Genomic DNA, 26,987 nt, shown 5'->3' with positions numbered 1-26,987 from the left:
GTTCAAGTCTTGCTTCCCACTTCTCCTTTTAAGGAAAACAAAAAATCTCTGTTACTTATTTCAATTTCTGGAGATTTCGTGAAAGTATGTCACAGAAAAACCACTAATTAAAAAGAGTTTTAGGTTTTATCTGCGTCCGTAAGAGGGTTGTGTGAAAGGACCAGCAGCCGGTCTCCATAGCAGTCCCTGTGACTAGTGAAGCAAGAGTAAGCTTGAGAGTGAATTGGCACCCTTGGCCTAGGACCTGCTGTCATGCTATGTATTTTGGAGTGAATAGTGAAGCAGCAGGTGTGTTGAGTGTGTCCATCAGCTTGTAGCCAGGGGCATGAGTCAGGCTGTGTCCAAGACCCTGTGACTAATAAATCAGCAGGTGGTATAGAGACAGCCTATAAAAGAGGAAGCCGTTCTGATGAGATCCACAGCAGCACTTTCCAGTCCATCCAGTTCTACTTGTCTTGACAATGGGGTATAGCTCAGTGGTGGAGCATTTGACTGCAGATCAAGAGGTCCCTGGTTCAAATCTCGGTGCCCCCTTAATACTTTAAAGAAGCTGTAAATTTCCTTCTGTTTCGCTTTTTTCAATTCTTGGGGATTTTTTGAAAGTATGTCACACTAAAACGACTAATTAAGCAAAATAGCTCAAAGTTTTATGTGCATCCTTAAGACTCTTGTTGAAAATTAACAGTTTTCACACTGACACCCAGTAACTGCACCATGGATCAATCTGGGTGCCCCCTTCACACATGAATGAAGCTGTCAATTTCTTTCTATATCACTTTCTACAATTCTTGATGATTTATTGAAAGTATATCACACTAAAACGACTATTTAAATAAAATACCTCAAAGTTTTATGTGCATCCTTAAGAATGTTGTGCGAAAATTAACAGTTTTCACACTCACGCCCAGTAATTGCACCATGGATCAATTCGAGTAAAACAAGAGTTCGTACATTGGCACAAAGAGACAAATTGAAATTTGTGTACACAGCATGATACTGTGTACTTTAATACATCTTTCTACATTCTGTAGTGTGCAGCACACACATAATGTTTTACGGCATGGATTTATTAACAAGCATTGCTTCTAATAATTGAGCATATAGCACAAATTGCAGGTGCAAAGAAAAAATACATGGGTAAACAAATCACATATTTCTAAATTCCACTGTATTTACCACAGCACAGCTGATTTGTTGTGCTTTAAGAAACACTGTGTGCCTGTACAGCAGCAAAGATGTGTGTGTGTGGACACTGTATGCCCGTAATGCTTTCACAAATGTCCTTATACTGTAACAGAAGTCTCTGCAGTGTTAGAACTGAGTTTGGACAGTAGCATGTGTGCTTACTGATAGTAATATGTGTAAGAAACAAATGCCTGCATGCTGTTACTTGTGTCTTTCTCCAGTAGCACACCAATTTACTGTAATTAGTATGTAAGGTAACATAGGCTAGACAAAACTGGACCCAAATGCTGGTACACTGTGACTGGCCTGTGTACTGTTTTCAGTGTGTTTCATTAGTATCACGCCAGCTTACCGTTACTAGAATGTACAGTAAGACTGGTCCAATATGTATACCATATCAAATTGTTTTACCATAAAACAAAGATATAGCATTGTTAAAGACATTACCACGTGAGGGACACAGAAATTGCATTTTAAAAGACATCTATGTGAACTTGCATCGATTAGAAGAGATAGTGACTGTGTGAGAGTTGTATGGTACTGCTAACCAAAGCACTGTTAAAAAAAAAGTCTTTCCTCACAAGAGTTGTGTTCTGTCAATGTCTGAGGCAGTGGATTTTTAAATGAGCTAGGAGGCTTAGACTGGCTGAGTCACTGACAGCTTTGCACACTTACCGCAGAGAGTGAGCAGACAAGAGACTAATACTGATATGTTTAGGGCACAGAGTGATTGCAGAAGAGAGTAAGACTCACTCTCACTTCTAGCACGGTGAGTACACAAGAGAGTAAGCTAGTCCCACAGCTGGAAACCCAGAGGGGGTATAACTCAGTGCTAGTCAGAGTCCATGGTATTATATGTGACTTGTGCACTCTCCAGCCTGCTGCTCACAGTAATAAGGTGTGTGTGAAGGCAGCCTTCTTGAAAAGAAGGTGTGTGTAGCTCAGCAGTAAAGTATTTGACTGCAGGTCAAGAGGTCCCCAGCTCAAGTCTTGCTTCCCACTTCTCCTTTTAAGGAAAACAAAAAATCTCTGTTAATTATTTCAATTTCTGGAGATTTCTCGAAAGTATGTCACAGAAAAACCACTAATTAAAAAGAGTTTTAGGTTTTATCTGCGTCCGTAAGAGGGTTGTGTGAAAGGACCAGCAGCCGGTCTCCTTAGCAGTCCCTGTGACTAGTGAAGCAAGAGTAAGCTTGAGAGTGAATTGGCACCCTTGGCCTAGGACCAGCTGTCATGCTATGTATTTTGGTGTGAATAGTGAAGCAGCAGGTGTGTTGAGTGTGTCCATCAGCTTGTAGCCAGGGGCATGAGTCAGGCTGTGTCCCAGACACTGTGACTAATAAATCAGCCGGTGATATAGAGACAGCCTATAAAAGAGGAAGCCGTTCTGCTGAGATCCACAGCAGCAGTTTCTAGTCCATCCACTTCCAGATATTACAACAAGGGCGTATAGCTCAGTGGTAGAGAATTTGACTGCAGATCAAGAGGTCCCTGGTTCAAATCCAGGTGCCCCCTTAATACTTTAAAGAAGCTGTCAATTTCTTTCTGTATCGCTTTTTTCAATTCTTGGGGATTTTTTGAAAGTACGTCACACTAAAACAACTAATTAAGCAAAATAGCTCAAAGTTTTATGTGCATCCGTAAGACTCTTGTTGAAAATTAACAGTTTTCACACTCACACCCAGTAACTGCACCATGGATCAATCTGGGTGCCCCCTTCACACATGAAAGAAGCTTTCAATTTCTTTCTATATCACTTTCTACAATTCTTAAAGATTTATTGAAAGTATATCACACTAAAACGACTATTTAAACAAAATACCGCAAAGTTTTATGTGCATCCTTAAGACTGTTGTGCGAAAATTAACAGTTTTCACACTCACGCCCAGTAATTGCACCATGGATCAATTCGAGTAAAACAAGAGTTCGTACATTGGCACACAGGGACAAATTGAAATTTGTGTACACAGCATGATACTGTGTACTTTAATACATCTTTCTTCATTCTGTAGTGTGCAGCACACAGATAATGTTTTACGGCATGGATTTATTAACAAGCATTGCTTCTAATAATTGAGCATATAGCAGAAATTGCAGGTGCAAAGAAAAAATACATGGGTAAACAAATCACAAGTTTCTAAATTCCACTGTATTTACCACAGCACAGCTGATTTGTTGTGCTTTAAGAAACACTGTGTGCCTGTACAGCAGCCAAGATGTGAGTGTGTGGACACTGTATGCCCGTAATGCTTTCACAAATGTCCTTATACTGTAACAGAAGTCTCTGCAGTTTTAGAACTGAGTTTGGACAGTAGCATGTGTGCTTACTGATAGTAATATGTGTAAGAAACAAATGCCTGCATGCTGTTACTTGTGTCTTTCTCCAGTAGCACACCTATTTACTGTAATTAGTATGTAAGGTAACATCAGCTAGACAAAACTGGACCCAAATGCTGGTACACTGTGACTGGCCTGTGTACTGTTTCCAGTGTGTTTCATTAGTATCACGCCAGCTTACCGTTACTAGAATGTACAGTAAGACTGGTCCAATATGTATACCATATCAAATTGTTTTACCATAAAACAAAGATATAGCATTGTTAAAGACATTACCACGTGAGGGACACAGAAATTGCATTTTAAAAGACATTTATGTGAACTTGCATCGATAAGAAGAGATAGTGACTGTGTGAGAGTTGTATGGTACTGCTAACCAAAGCACTGTTAAAAAGAAGTCTTCCCTCACTAGAGTTGTGTTCTGTCAATGTCTGAGGCAGTGGATTTTTAAATGAGCTAGGAGGCTTAGACTGGATGAGTCACTGACAGCTTTGCACACTTACTGCAGAGAGTGAGCAGACGAGAGACTAAGACTGAAATTTAGGGCACAGAGTGATTGCAGAAGAGAGTAAGATTCACTCTCACTTCCAGCATGGTGAGTAGACAAGAGAGTAAGCTAGTCCCACAGCTGGAATCCCAGAGTAGGTATAACTCAGTGCTAGTCAGAGTCCATGGTATTATATGTGACGTCTGCACTCTGCAGCCTGCTGGTCGCAGTAATAAGGTGTGTGTGAAGGCATATTTTTTTAAAAGAGGATGTGTATAGCTCAGCAGTAAAGTGTATGACTGCAGATCAAGAGATCCCCAGTTCAAGTCTTGCTTCCCACTTCTCCTTTTAAGGAACAACAAAAATAATTTACTGTTACTTATTTCAATTTCTGGAGATTTCTTGAAAGTATGTCACAGAAAAACCACTAATTAAAAAGAGTTTTAGGTTTTATCTGCGTCCGTAAGAGGGTTGTGTGAAAGGACCAGCAGCCGGTCTCCATAGCAGTCCCTGTGACTAGTGAAGCAAGAGTTAGCTTGAGAGTGAATTGGCACCCTTGGCCTAGGACCTGCTGTCATGCTATGTATTTTGGAGTGAATAGTGTGTAGTGTGGTTAGTTTTACATATTCATTGCGCTTTAGCTTCAGGATTTAGGCCTTTGTGCACTCTGCCCTGAATATATTTTATTCATTTGCTGACATCTTAGAGCCTCTGTGCACTTTGCTCTACATGCTTTTTATTAGGCTTCGTACTGTTATTTTTCAAATAGCCAGTTCTACGGTGTTGTTTTTTATTCATATCACACTGTTTTGCCTACTTCAGCACTGGAGTTCTCCATAACATATTTACTCTGTGCTTCAGTCAAGGATACAGTCTGGTACATTGCCGATAGACGTGGTAGGAGTTTAGACTTGGCATTCCTGCATAGGGACATTTTGTGATCACGATGACATGTTAGTTATAAAATCACTTCCTTGTCCCAATACACGCAGAGGGAGATTCCGACCAGGGAACCACAACTAGACGCTGACTGCTTCGTTGCAGATGCTCAACCAAGATCACAGGTCTTTACTCAGGTATGAGGGCTGATGTCTCCACAGTGATTCTAATAGGCAAGCTAGAAGCTTAACATGCTGTGCTCTAAATAGAACAAGCAGAGGGAGAGTAGAAACTGTTAGACAATATGATAGCTTTGTTCTTATGTTTTACTCTCCTGGTGACTATTTCAATTCTACTGTGTTGTATCGTTCTGGTAATTGCGGCTCACGCCTTAATATCTAAAATACAGTTGTTTTATTAAAAATATTATATAAAACTTATACTGTCTTTGTCATTTGTATATGAGATCATATTGGAAATAAGAGAGTTGGTTTGGATCTGAGTAACCACGACTTCCCTGAGAAGTTCCAGAGATGTCATGCGCTCGGCTGCCAAATCATTTCTTCCACATGGGAGAAATGAGGCACTGCTAGTTAGCCGGAGCAAAAACCGGATTTAGGGTGACAGAGTTCTTTACACGTGGGTCAGACTCAGTCCCCCACACCGTTATAGATCCTGCTACCTAGAAATCCAGTAGTCTCATTTAGAATAATGAGAGCCCGCGCGACATGGCGCCGCCAACGTTTGGTCTGGCTCTAATGTTTAGGTCCGACTGACTCTCTTGGTCTCATATATGTTTTGACTCCTCGGTTCCGTATACGGAGACGTCTGTGGGGCTGAGGGTTTCCGCCGCCACGGGATAGGTGCTTCCTATTGCTTAGTGGTTGGTTGTTCAAGCTTGAACTTTGAAAGGAAAAACCCCGATATTGGTGTGCCTTCTCTGACCTGAAGCTATTTTTTATAAAAATGGTGAATCCTAATGTAGTGAATATAACAATTAATATGCGTCACCCGCTCACGGGACATCTATTGACACATGGACTGACTGTCCAGTGGGGTCCAGTCACTTTTGTGGTGGACGCCCATGCAGCCTATAGAACGGAACTTTTTTATTCTTGGGTCGGATTTCCAGCAGTGGATGGGGGAACAAATACTTTTCACGAATACACTGTTGCGAATGTCCCTGGACAATACAGGGCTTACGCTTATTTAGAAATACCTCTATCTTATCAAGAACACCATAATTGGCTTGATGGCGCCCTCCCACACACACAGTAGCACAAGTTAGGTTAGGTCCACTGAGTAATGATGGTCCTACCTGGCCTTTATTGGCTACATATACACCACATCCTGCGGTTGCTCAATTGGCAGTGGTTGAGGTTCGTCGTTTATATACAGAATTAACGGCTACATATAGACGATTAGTTCAGTTTGTAATGCAGACACTAAATACGAATGCAGCGCGTGCTGCTCCAGCGCACCCACAGACAGTGGTTCCGGGAATTAATCCGGCCACTGTACACTCAGTTATGGGTAAGGTACCGGCTAAACGAGAGGAGACTCCATTTTGGCTGGCGCAAAAAATTAATACGCTGGAAGCAGCATTTCCCCATACGGGACCTCAGGATAAACATAGGATTTTGACTATGTGTTTGCCGTATGGGATGGTTCCTCCGGTGGACCTTTGTAATACCTGGGGCACGGTGTTTGCCGCGCTCTACACTATGGCACACGGTACACCGACATTAGCTAATTTACCGGACGTGCTTAAACAGATTCAGGATGAATATGGGGCTGCCCCTGCCTTAGATTTGGGCATGCAGTTGCTGGGCAATTTTGCCACGGTTTCTTCTATTATTTTGAGTAATCTCAAAGGAGAGGCAGTAGCACTGGCAGTGCGAATGCGTCTTCGGGATGTTCCGCTGCTTGATCAGGAGCGGGAGCTTCCGAGAATAATAGCGGAAACGTATTCTAGTATTGGTCGTGATAGCCTGGGGGCTAGACCACAAAACCCCAGTTACAGGGAAAGAATAATAAAGACAATGCTAAACAGCAACAACCTGAGGGTTCGAAAAAGCGCTGGGAAAAAAAACAGCAAACACCTAAGAAAGATGGTGGGCAGTCTCCGCAACCGGAGACCCCACAGAATAAGTATAATCTCAGGAATAGGGATACTTTGAAGACGCCTGATAGATATCAATATACTGATACACGCCAATCTCGTTCCTTTCAGGACTCCTCGGAAAAGAGAAGTGAGAGAGGTGGGCGGTCAGAGCGGAGGACGGCGTACGTGAAACCGAGACAGGATTCACAACGCTCAGCGGAGGTTTCTATTAAACAAGAAGAGAAACCGCCTCAACAAAAACAGCAATTTAAAAAGAAGAAAGTGGCAGCTGTCTCAGTGAGACATGCTGCTCAAGAAGAGAGTTGTCTTGACGAACAAGACATGGGCATTAGCACTGTTAGACAGCGCGGCAGAGGTCACAATAGTTCGCTGGAGTCTTCTAGAGCATCTGGAGGTGAAAGCAACTGATGACTTCATACAAGTCGAGACGCGGATATGCGAGTCTCTGATCCTGATAGAGTATATGAAGTGACTCTGCGATTGGAAGGGGACATTGACCGTATTATAAACGCCATTTTTTGGGACCATGTGGTGAAATCATATGATGTTCTGCTGGCCGAACAAGATTGGCCACCTGACTTTGTTCGCGACTGTCCGGTTGGGGAGGAGGTGATTGCTCCTTCCTTCTCACCACTTGTTCCGAGAGAACTAGCGGAGTCCTATAGTAAATCATGGGCTCTAGCACAGGCTCCCGCCTTGTATAGAAATAACGTGGGGTGGGACAGACAATCACCTTATCATGTAATTCCGATAAAGGGCGACCCTCAGCCACAACCGCAGTATCCTATCAAATTTGAAGCTAGGGCATCGGTTAGGAAAATACTTACACAATTGGAGTACCAGGGTATCATTGAGCCCTGCGTCTCGCCGATGAATAATCCCTTGTTTCCGGTTGCTAAACCGGACCATTCATATAGGATAGTGGTGGATCACCGACATTTGAATAGTCATACACGCACATATGCAATACAGAATTCACAGAGTGAAGCGCTTATGAATAATATAGTGCGTAGAAAATACAAAACAACATTAGATATCTCGAATGGATTTTTCTGCCAGAATATAGCGCCCGAGAGTCGGTACTATACCTGTTTCTGTGCGTTTGGCTCTCAGAATTTTTTTTGCCTCAGGGGTATAAGAATAGCCCAGGACTGTTTTCGGCTCGTGTGACTGAAATGCTGCATGAGTTCGACCCTGAAGCATTATCATATGTTGATGACATATATCTGACAGATGATGAGATTCTGCAACATCTAAGGCGTGTATCGCGCATTGTTGTGGGGTTTGCTGATATTGGCTATAAGTTTAATTTTAAGAAATCAAAGATTGCCTTCCTCAGCGTCATTTTCCTGGGATATGAGTTGTCGAGTGAGGGCAAGAGCCTAGCGCCACATTTTTTGGAGGAATGTGCTTTGTTGCAGCCTCCTCATACGGTTCGGAAGCTCCAGTCATTGTTGGGGTTTCTGAATTTTGGCAGAACTTACATTCCTGAATATGCGACGCGTATAAAACCCTTATACGAGTTGATTCGCCCAAATTTTTCGAGTAGATTTTGGACGATTGAACATACACACATACTGCGAGAGTTACAGAGTGATCTCTTAGCTGTTAAACACTTACACACACGGGACAATAAGACACATTTAGTCATCATGGTGATACCTGGGGCTGTTGGGTTTACTTAGGTCACCTTTAATGAAGGGGAGACAGTCCCGATTGCATACAAGTCTCACTTGTATTCAGCTGCAGAGCAACGTTTTGCACAAACTGAGAAAATTCTCACTGCAGTACAGATGGCTGTTATTAAAGAAAGACCGCTGGCAAAGGGTCAACGCATCGTTGTCGTTTCCCCGATTCCGGCCTTAGAGGCAGTTACAAAAGCGAGTGTTCCAAATTCGAAAGCTTTACACCCGCGGTGGATACAATGGGCTACGTCTTTGACAGCCACTGATGTAGATTATGTATTTGACCCTAAACTGCAGACTCAAGAATTTCTTCAATATGAGATGGAATACCCTGTTCTTGCTGGTACGTTGCCTATTGACCAATATCAAGTGGTCATGTATACCGATGGCTCTGCGCAACCAGCGGTTGGGACTAAACAACAGTATTCTGCTGCATGTGCGGTGGTGAGCGGCACTATGGAGGGGGAAGTGTTCTGCCCCCGACATACTTACACTAAAACCTTGGGAGATTGCACGGCACAGCTGGCTGAGCTCAAAGCTCTATTGTTAGCGTTGGAGCACGCGGATCCAGCGACTTTAACCTTGCTGGTCTGTGACTCCTACTACTGTGTTCAGTCTTTCAATGAATATCTACACTATTGGAAGATGAATGGGTTCAGAGATTCTAAAGGCAACACCATTAAAAATAAAATGTTGTGGGGTAAGGTTGCGGATCTGAAGGAAACGCTTCCTAACCTCCATGTTGTGCATACACTTGGACACCAGCGCGTTGGAATACACGTTGCTGGGAATACTTTGGCTGATGAAGCCGCGAAATCAGCAGTGGCTGTCGCCACTGTGGCCGCAGTGACTCGTTCGAGTTCCAAACCAGACACAGAAATTTCGGCTGCCATTAGGCTACGGCTGCTGGCACGCCCGTTCCTAAAGGATTTCCTTCAAAATATAGTTACTGCTTGAATGGTGCGCTGAATGCTACTGTTACAATTCCAGGCATTGGTGTACGTGAAATTCCCAATAAAATTGAGAGACCTCGATTAATTTCTGCAGCACATGAGGGGGTGGCTTCTGCACATGCTGGGGTGGCTGCCACGATTTCACTTTTACAGGCTTGTTACTGGTGGCCTGGTCTCTATAAAGAGACGAAGCAATATGTCCTTTGTTGTGACGTTTGTCAACAAATTAAAGCATCGTCGGCTAGACGCCCGCAGCAGACGCCCCTTCTGATTTCAAATAAACCATTACAGTGTGTGTACTTGGATCATTGTGGTCCACTGACACCAGATAGTGCATACAAATATATTTTGGTTGCTGTAGATTCGTGCTCCAGATTTGTATGGGTATGGCCACAACGCTCGGCTGACGCTCGAACTGTTAGTAAAAATTTGCGCATCTTTGTCGATACATTTGCAGTTGCGGCTTTTCATTCGGACCAGGGCCCTGCTTTTGCCTCTAAGGCATTCAGGGACACCATGGCTTCGTTGGGGGTCCAACTCCAATTCTCGTCTCCATTTCATCCTGAGGGAAATTCTGTCGTGGAACGTTTAAATCGTGATTTAAAGCAGTCCTTAACGGCCAGAGTTATAGGTATGGGTCGTGGTTGGCTAGCCCACCTATATGGAGTACAGAGAGCACTTAATAACTTGCCTAGAAGGTCACTGGGGGGTCGTACTTCATATGAGTGCCTGTTTGGAACATGAATGTATGTTCCTGATCTAGATGGCCCTGGTGTGGAGGCGGCAGATACGCCCTTTGACATAAATGATCGTGTCACTGTTTTGCAGGATTTACAACAATTCCGTGAAGATAACTCTTCTGCCAGTGCTTCCTCCTCAGGAATTAAGGATGAGCCAGTAACACCTACTGGTTGGATACCCAGGATTGGGGATCTAGTGCGTGAAAAGGTCGCAGTTAAAAAAGAATTTGGTCCTTCTTATCGAGAACCTGTCCCTGTGTTGGGGGTGAGCGGCACGAGAACTGTGATTTTACCGCCGCTGCGAGGGGCCAAAGGAAATCGCTTTGTTTCCATTGATAATGTCAAGTTACAACATGTGGCCGATTCTGCACAGCAGACCAAGAGGGACACCCAGTAGTTCCGGAATCCCTCTCACTACTGGGGAAGAAGTCCCGCTGCAGGTGATTTTCACCGACACTGTTTCCTCTCCGAGCTTGGGGAGGGTGGATGATGATCTTGCGATTGTTCCACCGACGGCGATTAATATGGAATCTTGTGATCAAATTGCTGTACGTTCTACTGACGTTTCTGAACATGTGGTTTATAGCGTGCCACGGCGAGAGCCTCCATCTGCTTCTTTGTTCACAGTTGCACCTTTTGCTAGAACTGCTTCTGGCTGCTTCAACGACGCTGATAATGATGTGTCCGGCTCCTCGTCCTCGGTGTCTTCTGTCCACGGTCCACGACGGCTGCTGGGATGGCTTAAACGAACATATTTTGTTTTTCCTTGGAACTATTTTTCGCTGTTTTTGGCCGTGATGACTATTTTATTATGGTTGGGATTTGTGGTTACTTTTTTTCTGATAATACATGGTCATTTTCTTCCTGATCGATCTGACATTGAGCACGTAGAGACTGTGTTAAAACCGCATTTTTCGTCTCATATGGTTCGAAGAGACTTGTCCACAGTGAACATTTCTGCTATACCAGTTCCGGATGGAATTGTGTGGGATAAAGTAATGTTTGATATATATGGTCCCACTGAATTGATTCAAATACCGTATGTCCTCAAATTATCAATGAATGATATTGTTATACCTGGCATTGTTTCTGATGATTGGGATGTGAAGACAGTAGATCTATGCTAACGGATTTGCAATACTATACTGTCTATGACGATGAAGATGCTTACCAGTTTAGAGATAATCATGGTGACATGTTTTGTTATAACTATTATGGACACCACTTTATTCATAAAGCTAGTAGCCCTAAGCCCATGTTTAATTATGTGCAATGGGAACATTGCTCGACTCCTCCACAAGGTAGTTCGAAAACGTATTATGATAAATTTGCATATTTTTCTGGGCATGATCAACGTAATGCTAAGTCCTACTATTTTAAAGTTGCACCGTATTCTAATAAGCAAATGTTATTGACCGATACTAAATTACTGTATTCCAATTTGTTTGGTCGAGGGATATGAATACTGGTTTAAAACTGTTGACTTAAAAAGTGTTTGGGTTCGAAAAATTGGCATATGCGGGGCAGAGACACGTTATTTAGAGCATGTATTATCCCGGTCCAAATGATTTTCCTCAATGACACAGTACAACAGGCTAGCTGTTTGGGCTTAGCGACAATTAAGGAGTTGACTTTGCCTAGTATACCTGTCCCTTCTAAATTAACAAATTGGCAGCACTATGTAAATGCTACTTTTAGTGACTTTACACATTGGGTCCAAAATGGTACGCTTAACACTTCATCGTTACATCCAGGCGGGTGGTTATTATGGCCTGTAGACACTAATGTGTGTCATCAACGTTTTGTCACCTCTTCAGGGGGGTTCAGGACTAGTAGGGCAGACCCTCGTTATGTATCACCAGAACATGCTGATATTATAACTACATACAGTGTGGGGAAGCTTTGTAAGCAATGGTTGAAGTCATCCACGCTGGATGCAGTTAAGTCACATCTCACGTTACTGTCTAATGATACTGACTTACAAGATTTTTTGTCAGGTCCCAAAGTACCACAGAAGAAAAGGTTCTTATACGAGGTTTATAATGAGATTTGGAAGCTTTCACAACAAGAGGCTGCAGCCCAGTTGAGGCAGATTGATCAGGAAAATCTGATGCAGACTTTGTCTGTTGTTGATAATGGCATGCATACCCTTTCTGACCGTGTTTACACGATTGACAGCATTGTTTCTTCTGCCATTGACATTATTAAATCGGACATGTCTTCTTTATATCATGGGCAGAGTCAGACGCGGTCCATCATGCAGCTGGGTTGGACTCTTCAGACCTTGAAGGCGGGTCGCGTTCCATGGCAGCACGTTTGTGCCAGAGAGATCTTTATCTCTTTTAATTTGACTCGTCAACAACAACTGATGGCTAAAAAGGAAGCAACATATGTTATGTTAAATATTGAGAAATTAGAGAAACTGCCTTTCACGGTAGCTGAGATTCCGTCAGATTCCGTCAGCTGAATGGTTGATTCATGGGGTTATTAATTTGCCTATCTCTACTTTGCAATTTACTTCGTGTTTGAAGCACATTCCGGTGGGTAGATATGAACTATTGGGAGACAGTTACATACACGAGGTGTGGGACCTTCCCTTTCAGTACAGATGTGTTAATGGTTTGAAGGAGGTTTTTCTTAGCGGCAGCGAATGCGAAGCTTCTGTCAGCCATTCAATGGTTTGTAAACAGCTGTCCTTGCACGGGGCGTGTAACGCTTCGATTGCTAACTTAGCTTGTTATCTGAAGGGAGTTCCAGTCCCGGTTATTAAGAACACTTTCCAGGTGCTTTCTAACGGCAGTTACATTGTTCTTAACAGCGAACGCTGCTGTGGCATGCGTGCCGGAATAGTTTACATCGTCGTTGTCAACAAGGCCGTTACGTGCTGCGGGAATGTGTTGTTTCCCCCCACTCAATTTAGGGAGGTAGCGGACATCTGGCCTCATATTGCTACTTCCAAGGTTGATTTCGACAAGTTGAGTCGGCTAAAAGCTTTATTGTTTCAAAAGCATGTGGCCCTTACATCTGCTAGCGAGACCTACGCACTTCAGGTGGCAAGGTCATCGGCGGAGATACAGTCCCTTTTGAATACTAACTTTCCGAATCACTTCGGTGAACTTGTGGGACGTATATTTAATGCATCCAGCACTGCTGGTATTGCACATTTTTTCAAAGTCGTTGGTGTTGGTTTTGCTCATACCTTCTCTTCCATATTCGGTTTGATACCTTCGGCTATACATTCTATTTTCGGAAGCATTTTTGGGGGTTTCCCGATTACTTTGGCTTTATTGGCTGGAGTCTTGCTGTTGTTGCCATTTTTTTGCAATGGCTGTCCCGTCACGACGAGATCCTGTATTGCTGCTCCCGTCAGCGCAGCTGTGTCGTGAACGCATGATGCAGCATTTTGGAGCGACGCTCCTGGGACATTTGGAGTGTGACTGGTCTCTGTCATTCAGACCGGTTTTGGATTGTGTGCAACCCGTGTTTCGATGCCTTTGGTGCTCGTTTGAACATGCACTGGCTCTCTGTCTCTCACTGCTGCGCCCTCCAATGGTCGATACTGATCTGTTGATGTTCCCGATTAGGGCTCATTCCCAGACTTGTGTACTACGGATGCGCTTGCTTCGTGAGGCAGTTTATGAGATTCCCTTCCTGGAGGAAGATAGTATTGTCTCTTTCATAGGCCCTGCACGGGGTGCCGCCCTGAATGGTTTTGGGGCTTTGGATCACACCTGCTCCATGGTACTTTGTGGCGTGGATCTTCCGATATTGACATATATCGAAGTGGAGGAACTACTGCGTTCTATTGCTTCTATCTGACGATTGGATTTTTACGAAATTGACACTATATTGAATTTGGCTTTATGGTCACATGTTACCTAAATTTATGACTTTGTTGTCTTCTCACCTTGTCGAAATAATTGTTTTAGGTATTGTTTATATTTGGGGCATCCTTTTATATTATTGGAACCACTTGCTACCGACAAGGGGAGGGTGTAGTGTGGTTAGTTTTACGTATTCATTGCGCTTTAGCTTCAGGCTTTAGGCCTTTGTGCACTTTGCCCTGAATATATTTTATTAATTTGCTGACAGCTTAGAGCCTCTGTGCACATTCCTCTACATGCTTTTTATTAGGCTTCGTACTGTTATTTTTCAAATAGCCAGTTCTACGGTGTTGTTTTTTATTCATATCACACTGTTTTGCCTACTTCAGCACTGGAGTTCTCCATAACATATTTACTGTGTGCTTCAGTCAAGGATACAGTCTGGTACATTGCCGATAGACATGGTAGGAGATTAGACTTGGCATTCCTGCGTAGGGACATTTTGTGATCACGATGACATGTTAGTTATAAAATCACTTCCTTGTCCCAATACACGCAGAGGGAGATTCCGACCAGGGAACCACAACTAGACGCTGACTGCTTCGTTGCAGATGCTGAACCAAGATCACAGGTCTTTACTCAGGTATGAGGGCTGATGTCTCCACAGTGATTCTAATAGGCAAGATAGAAGCTTAACATGCTGTGCTCTAAATAGAACAAGCAGAGGGAGAGAAGAAACTGTTAGACAATATGATAGCTTTGTTCTTATGTTTTACTCTCCTGGTGACTATTTCAATTCTACTGTGTTGTATCGTTCTGGTTATTGCGGCTCACGCCTTAATATCTAAAATACAGTCGTTTTATTAAAAATATTATATAAAACTTATACTGTCTTTGTCATTTGTATATGAGATCATATTGGAAATAAGAGAGTTGGTTTGGATCTGAGTAACCACGACTTCCCTGAGAAGTTCCAGAGATGTCATGCGCTCGGCTGCCAAATCATTTCTTCCACATGGGAGAAATGAGGCACTGCTAGTTAGCCGGAGTAAAAACCGGATTTAGGGTGACAGAGTTCTTTACACGTGGGTCAGACTCAGTCCCCCACACCGTTATAGATCCTGCTACCTAGAAATCCAGTAGTCTCATTTAGAATAATGAGAGCCCGCGCGACAGTGAAGCAGCAGGTGTGTTGAGTGTGTCCATCAGCTTGTAGCCAGGGGCATGAGTCAGACTGTGTCCCAGACCCTGTGACTAATAAATCAGCAGGTGGTATAGAGACAGCCTATAAAAGAGGAAGCCGTTCTGGTGAGATCCACAGCAGCACTTTCTAGTCCATCCAGTTCTACATGTCACAACAAGGGGGTATAGCTCAGAGGTAGAGCATTTGACTGCAGTTCAAGAAGTCCCTGGTTCAAATCTGGGTGCCCCCTTAATACTTTAAAGAAGCTGTAAATTTCTTTCTGTGTCGCTTTTTTCAATTCTTGGGGATTTTTTGAAAGTATGTCACACTAAAACGACTAATTAAGCAAAATAGCTCAAAGTTTTATGTGCATCCTTAAGACTCTTGTTGAAAATTAACAGTTTTCACACTCACACCCAGTAACTGCACCATGGATCAATCTGGGTGCCCCCTTCACACATGAAAGAAGCTGTCAATTTATTTCTATATCACTTTCTACAATTCTTGATGATTTATTGAAAGTATATCACACTAAAACGACTATTTAAACAAAATACCTCAAAGTTTTATGTGCATCCTTAAGAATGTTGTGCGAAAATTAACAGTTTTCACACTCAAGCCCAGTAACTGCACCATGGATCAATTCGAGTAAACAAGAGTTTGTACATTGGCACACAGAGACAAATTGAAATTTGTGTACACAGCATGATACTGTGTACTTTAATACATCTTTCTACATTCTGTAGTGTGCAGCACACACATAATGTTTTACGGCATGGATTTATTAACAACCACTGCTTCTAATAATTGAGCGCATAGCAGAAATTGCAGGTGCAAAGAAAAAATACATGGGTAAACAAATCACAAGTTTCTAAATTCCACTGTATTTACCACAGCACAGCTGGTTTGTTGTGCTTTAAGAAACACTGTGTGCCTGTACAGCAGCAAAGATGTGAGAGTGTGGACACTGTATGCCCGTAATGCTTTCACAAATGTCCTTATACTGTAACAGAAGTCTCTGCAGTGTTAGAACTGAGTTTGGACAGTAGCATGTGTGCTTACTGATAGTAATATGTGTAAGAAACAAATGCCTGCATGCTGTTACTTGTGTCTTTCTCCAGTAGCACACCTATTGACTGTAATTAGTATGTAAGGTAACATCGGCTAGACAAAACTGGACCCAAATGCTGGTGCACTGTGACTAGCCTGTATACTGTTTCCAGTGTGTTTCACTAGTATTACGCCAGCTTACCGTTACTAGAATGTACAGTTAGACTGGTCCAATATGTATACCATATCAAATTGTTTTACCACAAAACAAAGATATAGCATTGTTAAAGACATTACCACGTGAGGGACACAGAAATTGCATTTTAAAAGACAGCTATGTGAACTTGCATCGATTAGAAGAGATAGTGACTGTGTTAGAGTTGTATGGTACTGCTAACCAAAGCACTGTTAAAAAAAAGTCTTTCCTCACTAGAGTTGTGTTCTGTCAATGTCTGAGGCAGTGGATTTTTAAATGAGCTAGGAGGCTTAGACTGGCTGAGTCACTGACAGATTTGCACACTTACTGCAGAGAGTGAGCAGACAAGAGACTAATACTGATATGTTTAGGGCACAGAATGATTGCAGAAGAGAGTAAGACTCACTCTCACTTCCAGCATGGTGAGTAGACAAGAGAGTAAGCTAGTCCTACAGCTGGAATCCCAGAGTAGGTATAACTCAGTGCTAGTCAGAGTCCATGGTATTATATGTGACGTCTGCACTCTAAAGCCTGCTGCTCGCAGTAAAAAGGTGTGTGTGAAGGCATATTTCTTGAAAAGAGGATGTGTATAGCTCAGCAGTAAAGTGTTTGACTGCAGATCAAGAGATCCCCAGTTCAAGTCTTGCTTCCCACTTCTCCTTTTAAGGAACAACAAAAATAATTCTCTGTTACTTATTTCAATTTCTGGAGATTTCTTGAAAGTATGTCACAGAAAAACCACTAATTAAAAAGAATTTTAGGTTTTATCTGCGTCCGTAAGAGGGTTGTGTGAAAGGACCAGCAGCCGGTCTCCATAGCAGTCCCTGTGACTAGTGAAGCAAGAGTAAGCTTGAGAGTGAATTGGCACCCTTGGCCTAGGACCTGCTGTCATGCTATGTATTTTGGAGTGAATAGTGAAGCAGCAGGTGTGTTGAGTGTGTCCATCAGCTTGTAGCCAGGGGCATGAGTCAGGCTGTGTCCCAGACCCTGTGACTAATAAATCAGCAGGTGGTATAGAGACAGCCTATAAAAGAAGAAGCCGTTCTGATGAGATCCACAGCAGCACTTTCTAGTCCATCCAGTTCTACATGTCAGGACAAGGGGTTATAGCTCAGTGGTAGAGCATTTGACTACAGATTAAGAAGTCCCTCTTTCAAATCTGGGTGCTCCCTTAATACTTTAAAGAAGCTGTAAATTTCTTTCTGTGTCGCTTTTTTCAATTCTTGGGGATTTTTTGAAAGTATGTCACACTAAAACGACTAATTAAGCAAAATAGCTCAAAGTTTTATATGCATCCTTAAGACTCTTGTTGAAAATTATCAGTTTTCACACTCACACCCAGTAACTGCACCATGGATCAATCTGGGTGCCCCCTTCACACATGAAAGAAGCTGTCAATTTATTTCTATATCACTTTCTACAATTCTTGATGATTTATTCAAAGTATATCACACTAAAATGACTATTTAAGCAAAATACCTCAAAGTTTTATGTGCATCCTTAAGAATGTTGAGTGAAAATTAACAGTTTTCACACTCACGCCCAGTAACTGCACCATGGATCAATTCGAGTAAAACAAGAGTTCGTACATTGGCACACAGAGACAAATTGAAATTTGTGTACACAGCATGATACTGTGTACTTTAATACATCTTTCTACATTCTGTAGTGTGCAGCACACACATAATGTTTTACGGCATGGATTTATTAACAAGCATTGCTTCTAATAATTGAGCATATAGCAGAAATTGCAGGTGCAAAGAAAAAATACATGGGTAAACAAATCACAAGTATCTAAATTCCACTGTATTTACCACAGGACAGCTGATTTGTTGTGCTTTAAGAAACACTGTGTGCCTGTACAGCAGCAAAGATGTGAGTGTGTGGACACTGTATGCCCATAATGCTTTCACAAATGTCCTTATACTGTAACAGAAGTCTCTGCAGTTTTAGAACTGAGTTTGGACAGTAGCATGTGTGCTTACTGATAGTACTATGTGTAGGAAACAAATGCCTGCATGCTGTTACTTGTGTCTTTCTCCAGTAGCACACCTATTTACTGTAATTAGTATGTAAGGTATCATCGGCTAGACAAAACTGGACCCACATGCTTGTACACTGTGACTAGCCTGTATACTGTTTCCAGTGTGTTTCACTAGTATTACGCCTGCTTACCGTTACTAGAATGTACAGTTAGACTGGTCCAATATGTATACCATATCAAATTGTTTTACCATAAAACAAAGATATAGCATTGTTAAAGACATTACCATCTGAGGGACACAGAAATTGCATTTTAAAAGACATCTATGTGAACTTGCATCGATTAGAAGAGATAGTGACTGTGTGAGAGTTGTATGGTACTGCTAACCAAAGCACTGTTAAAAAAAAGTCTTTCCTCACTAGAGTTGTGTTCTGTCAATGTCTGAGGCTGTGGATTTTTAAATGAGCTAGGAGGCTTAGACTGGCTGAGTCACTGACAGCTTGGCACACTTACTGCAGAGAGTGAGCAGACAAGAGACTAATACTGATATGTTTAGGGCACAGAGTGATTGCAGAAGAGAGTAAGACTCACTCTCACTTCCAGCATGGTGGATAGACAAGAGAGTAAGCTAGTCCCACAGCTGGAATCCCAGAGTAGGTATAACTCAGTGCTAGTCAGAGTCCATGGTATTATATGTGACTTGTGCACTCTCCAGCCTGCTGCTCACAGTAATAAGGTGTGTGTGAAGGCAGCCTTCTTGAAAAGAGGGTGTGTGTAGCTCAGCAGTAAAGTATTTGACTGCAGGTCAAGAGGTCCCCAGTTAAAGTCTTGCTTCCCACTTTTCCTTTTAAGGAAAACAAAAAATCTCTGTTACTTATTTCAAGTTCTGGAGAATTCTCGAAAGTATGTCACAAAAAAACCACTAATTAAAAAGAGTTTTAGGTTTATCTGCGTCCGTAAAAGGGTTGTGTGAAAGGACCAGCAGGCGGTCTCCATAGCAGTCCCTGTGACTAGTGAAGCAAGAGTAAGCTTGAGAGTGAATTGGCACCCTTGGCCTAGGACCTGCTGTCATGCTATGTATTTTGGTGTGAATAGTGAAGCAGCAGGTGTGTTGAGTGTGTCCATCAGCTTGTAGCCAGGGGCATGAGTCAGGCTGTGTCCCAGACCCTGTGACTAATAAATCAGCAGGTGGTATAGAGACAGCCTATAAAAGAGGAAGCCGTTCTGATGAGATCCACAGCAGCAGTTTCCAGTCCATCCAGTTCCAGATGTCACGACAAGGGGGTAGAGCTCAGTGGTAGAGCATTTGACTACAGATCAAGAGGTCCCTGGTTCAAATCTGGGTGCCCCCTTAATACTTTAAAGAAGCTGTCAATTTCTTTCTGTATCGCTTTTTTCAATTCTTGGGGATTTTTTGAAAGTATGTCACACTAAAACGACTAATTAAGCAAAATAGCTCAAAGTTTTCTGTGCATCCTTAAGACTCTTGTTGAAAATTAACAGTTTTCACACTCACACCCAGTAACTGCACCATGGATCAATCTGGGTGCCCCCTTCACACATGAAAGAAGCTGTCAATTTATTTCTATATCACTTTCTACAATTCTTGATGATTTCTTGAAAGTATATCACACTAAAACGACAATTTAAAAAAAATACCTCAAAGTTGTATGTGCATCCTTAAGACTGTTGTGCGAAAATTAACAGTTTTCACACTCACGCCCAGTAACTGCACCATGGATCAATTCGAGTAAAACAAGAGTTCGTACATTGGCACACAGAGACAAATTGAAATTTGTGTACACAGCATGGTACTGTGTACTTTAATACATCTTTCTACATTCTGTAGTGTGCAGCACACAGATAATGTTTTACGGCATGGATTTATTAACAAGCATTGCTTCTAATAATTGAGCACATAGCAGAAATTGCAGGTGCAAAGAAAAAATACATGGGTAAACAAATCACAAGTTTCTAAATTCCACTGTATTTACCACAGCACAGCTGATTTGTTGTGCTTTAAGAAACACTGTGTGCCTGTACAGCAGCAAAGATGTGAGTGTGTGGACACTGTATGCCCGTAATGCTTTCACAAATGTCCTTATACTGTAACAGAAGTCTCTGCAGTGTTAGAACTGAGTTTGGACAGTAGCATGTGTGCTTACTGATAGTAATATGTGTAAGAAACAAATGCCTGCATGCTGTTACTTGTGTCTTTCTCCAGTAGCACACCTATTTACTGTAATTAGTATGTAAGGTAACATCGGCTAGACAAAACTGGACCCAAATGCTGGTACACTGTGACTAGCCTGTATACTGTTTCCAGTGTGTTTCACTAGTATTAAGCCAGCTTACCGTTACTAGAATGTACAGTAAGACCGGTACAATATGTATACCATATCAAATTGTTTTACCATAAAACAAAGATATAGCATTGTTAAAGACATTACCACGTGAGGGACACAGAAATTGCATTTTAAAAGACATCTTTGTGAACTTGCATCGATTAGAAGAGATAGTGACTGTGTGATAGTTGTATGGTACTGCTAACCAAAGCACTGTTAAAAAGAAGTCTTTCCTCACTAGAGTTGTGTTCTGTCAATGGCTGAGGCAGTGGATTTTTAAATGAGCTAGGAGGCTTAGACTGGCTGAGTCACTTTTCAGCTTTGCACACTTACTGCAGTGAGTGAGCAGACGAGAGACTAAGACTGATATTTAGGGCACAGAGTGATTGCAGAAGAGAGTAAGACTCACTCTCACTTCCAGAATGGTGAGTAGACAAGAGAGTAAGCTAGTCCCACAGCTGGAATCCCAGAGTAGGTATAACTCAGTGCTAGTCAGAGTCCATGGTATTATATGTGACTTGTGCACTCTCCAGCCTGCTGCTCACAGTAATAAGGTGTGTGTAAAGGCATACGACTTGAAAAGAGGGTGTGTGTAGCTCAGCAGTAAAGTATTTGACAGCAGGTCAAGAGGTCCCCAGTTCAAGCCTTGCTTCCCACTTCTCCTTTTAAGGAAAAAAAAAATCTCCGTTACTTATTTCAATTTGTGGAGATTTCTCGAAAGTATGTCACAGAAAAACCACTAATTAAAAAGAGTTTTAGGTTTTATCTGCGTCCGTAAGAGGGTTGTGTGAAAGGACCAGCAGCCGGTCTCCATAGCAGTCCCTGTCACTAGTGAAGCAAGAGTTAGCTTAAGAGTGAATTGGCACCCTTGGCCTAGGACCAGCTGTCATGCTATGTATTTTGGTGTGAATAGTAAAGCAGCAGGTATGTTGAGTGTGTCCATCAGCTTGTAGCCAGGGGCATGAGTCAGGCTGTGTCCCAGACCCTGTGACTAATAAATCAGCAGGTGGTATAGAGACAGCCTATAAAAGAGGAAGCCGTTCTGCTGAGATCCACAGCAGCAGTTTCTAGTCCATCCAGTTCCAGATAGTACAGCAAGGGGGTATAGCTCAGTGGTAGAGCATTTGACTGCAGATCAAGAGGTCCCTGGTTCAAATCCAGGTGCCCCCGTAAAAAAGCTGTCAATTTCTTTCTGTATCGCTTTTTCAAATTCTTGGGGATTTCTTGAAAGTACGTCACACTAAAACAACTAATTAAGCAAAATAGCTCAAAGTTTTATGTGCATCCTTAAGACTCTTGTTGAACATTAACAGTTTTCACACTCACACCCAGTAACTGCACCATGGATCAATCTGGGTGCCCCCTTCACACATGAAAGAAGCTGTCAATTTCTTTCTATATCACTTTCTACAATTCTTGGGGATTTATTGAAAGTATTTCACACTAAAACGACTATTTAAACAAAATACCTCAAAGTTTTATGTGCATCCTTAAGACTGTTGTGCGAAAATTAACAGTTTTCACACTCACGCCCAGTAACTGCACCATGGATCAATTCGAGTAAAACAAGAGTTCATACATTGGCACACAGAGACAAATTGAAATTTGTGTACACAGCATGATACTGTGTACTTTAATACATCTTTCTACATTGTGTAGTGTGCAGCACATAGATAATGTTTTACGGCATGGATTTATTAACAAGCATTGCTTCTAATAATTGAGCATATAGCAGAAATTGCAGGAGCAAAGAAAAAATACATGGGTAAACAAATCACAAGTATCTAAATTCCACTGTATTTACCACAGGACAGCTGATTTGTTGTGCTTTAAGAAACACTGTGTGCCTGTACAGCAGCAAAGATGTGAGTGTGTGGACACTGTATGCCCGTAATGCTTTCACAAATGTCCTTATACTGTAACAGAAGTCTCTGCAGTTTTAGAACTGAGTTTGGACAGTAGCATGTGTGCTTACTGATAGTAATATGTGTAAGAAACAAATGCCTGCATGCTGTTACTTGTGTCTTTCTCCAGTAGCACACCTATTTACTGTAATTAGTATGTAAGGTAACATCGGCTAGACAAAACTGGACCTAAATGCTGGTACACTGTGACTAGCCTGTATACTGTTTCCAGTGTGTTTCACTAGTATTACGCCAGCTTACCGTTACTAGAATGTACAGTTAGACTGGTCCAATATGTATACCATATCAAATTATTTTACCATAAAACAAAGATATACCATTGTTAAAGACATTACCATGTGAGGGACACAGAAATTGCATTTTAAAAGACATCAATGTGAACTTGCATCGATTAGAAGAGATAGTGACTGTGTGAGAGTTGTATGGTACTGCTAACCAAAGCACTGTTAAAAAAAAAGTCTTTCCTCACTAGAGTTGTGTTCTGTCAATGTCTGAGGCAGTGGATTTTTAAATGAGCTAGGAGGCTTAGACTGGCTGAGTCACTGACAGCTTTGCACACTTACTGCAGAGAGTGAGCAGACAAGAGACTAATACTGATATGTTTAGGGCACAGAGTGATTGCAGAAGAGAGTAAGACTCACTCTCACTTCCAGCATGGTGAGTAGACAAGAGAGTAAGCTAGTCCCACAGCTGGAATCCCAGAGGAGGTATAACTCAGTGCTAGTCAGAGTCCATGGTATTATATGTGACTTGTGCACTCTACAGCCTGCTGCTCACAATAATAAGGTGTGTGTGAAGGCAGCCTTCTTGAAAGAGGGTGTGTGTAGCTCAGCAGTAAAGTATTTGACTGCAGGTCAAGAGGTCCCCAGTTCAATTCTTGCTTCTCACTTCTCCTTTTAAGGAAAAAAAAAAAATCTCTGTTACTTATTTCAATTTCTGGAGATTTCTCGAAAGTATGTCACAGAAAAACCACTAATTAAAAAGAGTTTTAGTTTTTATCTGCGTCCGTAAGAGGGTTGTGTGAAAGGACCAGCAGCCGGTCTCCATAGCAGTCCCTGTGACTAGTAAAGCAAGAGTTAGCTTGAGAGTGAATTGGCACCCTTGGCCTAGGACCAGCTGTCATGCTATGTATTTTGGTGTGAATAGTAAAGCAGCAGGTGTGTTGAGTGTGTCCATCAGCTTGTAGCCAGGGGCATGAGTCAGGCTGTGTCCCAGACCCTGTGACTAATAAATCAGCAGGTGGTATAGAGACAGCCTATAAAAGAGGAAGCCGTTCTGCTGAGATCCACAGCAGCAGTTTCTAGTCCATCCTCTTCCAGATGTTACAACAAGGGGGTATAGCTCAGTGATAGAGAATTTGACTGCAGATCAAGAGGTCCCTGGTTCAAATCCAGGTGTCCCCTTAATACTTTAAAGAAGCTGTCAATTTCTTTCTGAATCGCTTTTTTCAATTCTTTGGGATTTTTTGAAAGTATGTCACACTAAAACGACTAATTAAGCAAAATAGCTCAAAGTTTTATGTGCATCCTTAAGACTCTTGTTGAAAATTAACAGTTTTCACACTCACACCCAGTAACTGCACCATGGATCAATCTGGGTGCCCCCTTCACACATGAAAGAAGCTGTCAATTTCTTTCTATATCACTTTCTACAATTCTTGATGATTTATTGGAAGTATATTACACTAAAACGACTATTTAAACAAAATACCTCAAAGTTCTATGTGCATCCTTAAGACTGTTGTGCGAAAATTAACAGTTTTCACACTCACGCCCAGTAACTGCACCATGGATCAATTCGAGTAAAACAAGAGTTCATACATTGGCACACAGAGACAAATTGAAATTTGTGTACACAGCATGATGCTGTGTACTTTAATACATGTTTCTACATTGTGTAGTGTGCAGCACATAGATAATGTTTTACGGCATGGATTTATTAACAAGCATTGCTTCTAATAATTGAGCATATAGCAGAAATTGCAGGTGCAAAGAAAAAATATATGGGTAAACAAATCACAAGTATCTAAATTCCACTGTATTTACCACAGGACAGCTGATTTGTTGTGCTTTAAGAAACACTGTGTGCCTGTACAGCTGCAAAGATGTGAGTGTGTGTCCGTAATGCTTTCACAAATGTCCTTATACTGTAACAGAAGTCTCTGCAGTTTTAGAACTGAGTTTGGACAGTAGCATGTGTGCTTACTGATAGTACTATGTGTAAGAAACAAATGCCTGCATGCTGTTACTTGTGTCTTTCTCCAGTAGCACACCTATTTACTGTAATTAGTATGTAAGGTATCATCGGCTAGACAAAACTGGACCCACATGCTTGTACACTGTGACTAGCCTGTATACTGTTTCCAGTGTGTTTCACTAGTATTACGCCTGCTTACCGTTACTAGAATGTACAGTTAGACTGGTCTAATATGTATACCATATCAAATTGTTTTACCATAAAACAAAGATATAGCATTGTTAAAGACATTACCATGTGAGGGACACAGAAATTGCATTTTAAAAGACATCTATGTGAACTTGCATCGATTAGAAGAGATAGTGACTGTGTGAGAGTTGTATGGTACTGCTAACCAAAGCACTGTTAAAAAAAAGTCTTTCCTCACTAGAGTTGTGTTCTGTCAATGTCTGAGGCTGTGGATTTTTAAATGAGCTAAGAGGCTTAGACTGGCTGAGTCACTGACAGCTTGGCACACTTACTGCAGAGAGTGAGCAGACAAGAGACTAATACTGATATGTTTAGGGCACAGAGTGATTGCAGAAGAGAGTAAGACTCACTCTCACTTCCAGCATGGTGGATAGACAAGAGAGTAAGCTAGTCCCACAGCTGGAATCCCAGAGTAGGTATAACTCAGTGCTAGTCAGAGTCCATGGTATTATATGTGACTTGTGCACTCTCCAGCCTGCTGCTCACAGTAATAAGGTGTGTGTGAAGGCAGCCTTCTTGAAAAGAGGGTGTGTGTAGCTCAGCAGTAAAGTATTTGACTGCAGGTCAAGAGGTCCCCAGTCAAAGTCTTGCTTCCCACTTTTCCTTTTAAGGAAAACAAAAAATCTCTGTTACTTATTTCAAGTTCTGGAGATTTCTCCAAAGTATGTCACAGAAAAACCACTAATTAAAAAGAGTTTTAGGTTTTATCTGCGTCCGTAAAAGGGTTGTGTGAAAGGACCAGCAGCCGGTCTCCATAGCAGTCCCTGTGACTAGTGAAGCAAGAGTTAGCTTGAGAGTGAATTGGCACCCTTGGCCTAGGACCAGCTGTCATGCTATGTATTTTGGTGTGAATAGTGAAGGAGCAGGTGTGTTGAGAGTGTCCATCAGCTTGTAGCCAGGGGCATGAGTCAGGCTGTGTCCCAGACCCTGTGACTAATAAATCAGCAGGTGGTATAGAGACAGCCTATACAAGAGGAAGCCGTTCTGATGAGATCCACAGCAGTAGTTTCCAGTCCATCCAGTTCCATATGTCACAACAAGGGGGTATTGCTCAGTGGTAGAGCATTTGACTGCAGATCAAGAGGGCCCTGGTTCAAATCCAGGTGCCCCCTTAATACTTTAAAGAAGCTGTAAATTTCTTTCTGTATCGCTTTTTTCAATTCTTGGGGTTTTTTTGAAAGTATGTCACACTAAAACGACTAATTAAGCAAAATAGCTCAATGTTTTATGTGCATCCTTAAGACTCTTGTTGAAAATTAACAGTTTTCACACTCCCACCCAGTAACTGCACCATGGATCAATCTGGGTGCCCCCTTCACACATGAAAGAACCTGTCAATTTCTTTCTATATCACTTTCTACAATTCTTGGGGATTTATTGAAAGTATATCACACTAAAACGACTATTTAAACAAAATAGCTCAAAGTTTTATGTGCATCCTTAAGACTGTTGTGCGAAAATTAACAGTTTTCACACTCACGCCCAGCAACTGCACCATCGATCAATTCGAGTAAAACAAGAGTTCGTACATTGGCACACAGAGACAAATTGAAATTTGTGTACACAGCATGATACCGTGTACTTTAATACATCTTTCTACATTCTGTAGTGTGCAGCACACAGATAATGTTTTACGGCATGGAT

General features: G+C 42.0%; 6 non-coding genes across 6 annotated transcripts; all 6 read left to right on the top strand.

Moving 5' to 3' along the window:
* Positions 1-2,628: 2,628 nt before the first annotated feature.
* Positions 2,629-2,700, top strand: TRNAC-GCA (transfer RNA cysteine (anticodon GCA)). Its single transcript has one exon. It is a non-coding gene; the product is annotated as a tRNA-Cys (tRNA).
* A 12,876-nt stretch (positions 2,701-15,576) lies between these two features.
* TRNAC-GCA (transfer RNA cysteine (anticodon GCA)) lies at positions 15,577-15,648 on the top strand. Its single transcript has one exon. It is a non-coding gene; the product is annotated as a tRNA-Cys (tRNA).
* Positions 15,649-19,908: 4,260 nt separating this feature from the next.
* Positions 19,909-19,980, top strand: TRNAC-ACA (transfer RNA cysteine (anticodon ACA)). Its single transcript has one exon. It is a non-coding gene; the product is annotated as a tRNA-Cys (tRNA).
* Positions 19,981-22,071: 2,091 nt separating this feature from the next.
* Positions 22,072-22,143, top strand: TRNAC-GCA (transfer RNA cysteine (anticodon GCA)). Its single transcript has one exon. It is a non-coding gene; the product is annotated as a tRNA-Cys (tRNA).
* Positions 22,144-24,229: 2,086 nt separating this feature from the next.
* TRNAC-GCA (transfer RNA cysteine (anticodon GCA)) lies at positions 24,230-24,301 on the top strand. The gene has a single exon. It is a non-coding gene; the product is annotated as a tRNA-Cys (tRNA).
* A 2,082-nt stretch (positions 24,302-26,383) lies between these two features.
* TRNAC-GCA (transfer RNA cysteine (anticodon GCA)) lies at positions 26,384-26,455 on the top strand. The gene has a single exon. It is a non-coding gene; the product is annotated as a tRNA-Cys (tRNA).
* Positions 26,456-26,987: the final 532 nt, after the last annotated feature.

The sequence above is a fragment of the Pleurodeles waltl genome, chromosome 4_1 (genome assembly GCF_031143425.1).
Source record: "Pleurodeles waltl isolate 20211129_DDA chromosome 4_1, aPleWal1.hap1.20221129, whole genome shotgun sequence".
NCBI classification, from domain to species: domain Eukaryota; kingdom Metazoa; phylum Chordata; class Amphibia; order Caudata; family Salamandridae; genus Pleurodeles; species Pleurodeles waltl.
Note: the sequence above shows the minus strand (reverse complement) of the source record. Positions and strands in the feature narration are given on the sequence as shown.